The sequence below is a fragment of the Humulus lupulus genome, chromosome 3 (assembly GCF_963169125.1).
Source record: "Humulus lupulus chromosome 3, drHumLupu1.1, whole genome shotgun sequence".
Taxonomy (NCBI): Eukaryota; Viridiplantae; Streptophyta; class Magnoliopsida; order Rosales; family Cannabaceae; genus Humulus; species Humulus lupulus.
In genome coordinates this window covers 237,317,772-237,321,164 of record NC_084795.1, presented here as the reverse complement: position 1 = coordinate 237,321,164, position 3,393 = coordinate 237,317,772, and positions in this window count along the sequence as shown.

Sequence of the window (3,393 nt, the reverse complement as noted above, 5' to 3'; positions counted from 1 at the left end):
GTTATGAATGTTTCGTATGTATGTTTTCTTAAGAGTAGTGTCTATGTATAGTAGTTTTAATGGTCCAAAGTCTTAGAATTAGTTGGGTCATTACGGTAGAAGATCCCAATTTATAGAATAGATTAGTTTCTTTAGTTATTTTATTTATTTATTTGCATTTATGATTGTATGTAGTGAAAACCCTTTTTCCAAATAAATATCATTGTTATTTTGATGACATGTATAAGTTTGATTTTCTTTTGCAATCATAATAAATAATAAATTTAATAAATAATGACCAAGTTCGGTGAGGGTGGATACAAATCAATGAATCGAGTTCCAAATTGCGAGTTAGGGGGCCATAGTAGTGGGAACGATTTTACTGATCCCAGCCCTCCCTCAATATGATTAACTTTGGAACAACAACGAGTTTCGAGTCTGAGAATTAAGTTATATAGGATGATTAGAAACAGACTTAAAAAATAATAAAGATGGCTTATTTTTTTTAAGTATGGAAACACACCCTAATTAAAAGAAGGCTTAAATAATTCTTTTCATAATAAATCATAATTAATAGGTCCGAGTTATGTTTGCTTAGATTAAGTTTTTTCCTTAGAGCCTATTAGGGTAAGTTCTAACATGTTTTTCTTAACTGTTAGAACTCCACTGAAGATGTCGCTTAGAAGGTCTACTCGCACCAATGCCAATGCCTCCAACGCTGCTCCTGAGAGCAATGAAGCCCCTCCAGTTCGTAGAAGGGGAGTGCGTGCTACTGCTAACCGAAATGCGCCGCCACCGCCGGTTGACAACACTGCGGAAATTGCCAGACTACAACAACCAGTTGAGGAATTATTGCAGCAACAGCGACAACAGACTCATCCTCAGACTCAGCCTCCGCCTCCACCACAACCACAACCTCAGCAAATGGCCCCAACACCCCAACAAGTTGGTCCATATGGGGGATGGCCAATGGCGAACTATACGCCATACCTAGCTCAACACATGGAGCCAATCTATGAGCGGTTTCGTAAGCAACCCGCTCTGAACTTTGAAGGGACAACAAACCCCTTCGAGGCGGAAGAATGGCTCATAAATGTGGAGTCGATCCAAGCACACATGAATCTTGGCAATGTGGACCGCATATCCTGCGTCTCGTCTCTACTAAAGAAGGATGCTAAAATATGGTGGGACTTAGCTCAGCAGACTCACGATGCGCCACCATGACTTGGACCAGATTTGTGGAGCTGCTCCACAAAAAGTACTACAATTCGGCAGTCATCGCTTCAAGGGTCGAGGAGTTTGCTGGTCTGAACAAGGGAGTTTATCAGTAGCAGAATATGCTCGACAGTTTGAACTATTAGCCAAGTTTGCACCAGAATTGGTTCCAACTGACTTTCTGAGGGTGACCAAGTTCGTTAGAGGACTTCGACCAAAGAATGAGCTAGGGGTTAAGTTAGAAAACCTGGGAAATACTACCTATGCTGATGTCCTAGAAACGGCAATAAAAGTAAAAAGGCTTCAGGCGAATGTTAGTAAAGAGGAGGCCAGTAAGCTTGAGCCTAAACAATAGAGTCAACCTCAGAACAGTCAGAACAACATCCACCACAACAACAACAACAATCAGTCCAACAACAATAATGGTCAGAAAAGAAAGCATCCTGACAACAAGCAGTCCGACAATGGAGGTAATAGGCCAGGTTATGTAGAATACCCGCAATATGCTAAGTGTCAAAAGAAACATCCTGGTGAGTGCCATGAAAACACCAAGGGATGCTACAATTGTGGTCAGGAAGGTCACCAAAAGAGGCAGTGTCCTCAGCACAAGCCAGAGGGAAAAAGGGAAGACAAGATGGTTCCTGCCAGGGTATTTTCCTTAACCCAAGGAGAAGCTGACGTTAGCAATAAAGTAGTTACAGGTCAGGTTTCTATCCTCAATAATGTATGTTGTGTATTATTTGATTCAGGAGCCACTCACTCATATATCTCGTTAGGAATGATAGAGAAATTAGACAAACCTTGTGAATGATTTAGAACTAGGTTTGTAACTGAATTTCCTTCGGGCGAAGTAGTCCTATCATCATGGATAGTATGAGGCGTACCGATCAAGATTGAGGAAGTAGAACTAGAAGGAGACCTGATAGAACTATAGATCAAAGACTTCGACGTGATACTATGTATGGGCTGGCTAGCAAGGAGTGGCGCAACCATCAACTGCAGACGTAAGCAAGTGATATTCGAGACTCCTGAAGGCCAGAGATTATGCTTTATGGGAAAAGTTTCAGGACTACGCACACCGCTCATTTGATCTCTCAAAGATCAGAGGATGATAGAAAAAAGATGTCAAGCATACTTAGACAGCGTCACAGATGTGGTAAAGGAAACACCACTAAAAGTTGGAGACGTTCGCATTGTAAAAGAATTCCCAGAAGTATTTCCTGATGACTTACCAGGGTTGCCGCCGACTCAGGAAATTGACTCCACAATCGAATTAGTACCTATCACCATGCCTATCTCCAAGGCACCATACCGAATGGCACCTACCGAACTCAAGGAGTTAACGACACAACTACAAGAACTCCTAGACTTAGGTTTCATTAGACCGAGCCATTCTCCATGGGGAGTATCAGTTCTCTTTGTGAATAAAAAGGACGGAAGCATGCAGATGTGCATAGATTACCGCGAGTTGAATAAGGTGACGATTAAGAATAAGTACCTGCTACCCTGAATTGACGACTTGTTTGATCAACTCCGATGTGCGACTGTGTTTTCAAAGATTGATTTACGGTCCGGGTATCATCAGCTCAAGGTATGGTAAGAGGATATCCCTAAGACAGCTTTTAGAACTCGTTATGGGCATCCCAAATTTCCTAATAAGGTTTAGTGCCTGGATTAGGGGGCCGGGAGGCAATAATTGAATTATTATGTGAATTATATTATAATATAATCATGCTTGTATTTTAAAGATATTAAATATGTGTATGTGGGCTCGTTTCTTATAAGAAGGGTATATTGGTAATTTGACCCGTTAGGGGTATAAATGCGAATATGTGCTTGTGTGATTGAGACCACATTATTATGTGGATATATTTGGGTTACTTGACGAGAGGCGGTTTCGATGAGCAAGTTAGCGAAAAAGTCACAACGGGGTCTAAATACCCGGTTCGGGGTATTCTAGTAAGTTAGTACATTACCGGGAATTAGTGGGTAATGGGAATTGATTGGTGATTGTGTGAGTATATTGGGAGTAACGGGAATTATAGGGCAAAAATTGTGGATGGCGGGAATTAAAGCAAAGGACAAAATTGGCCTTGTGGATATTTGAGGTATAAGCTAAGAGTGAGGGGTAACTCAGTCTTTTCCACTCAGGTTTGGAATTTAGCTGGATGGGATATACACAGAAAGTTTAGGAAATTT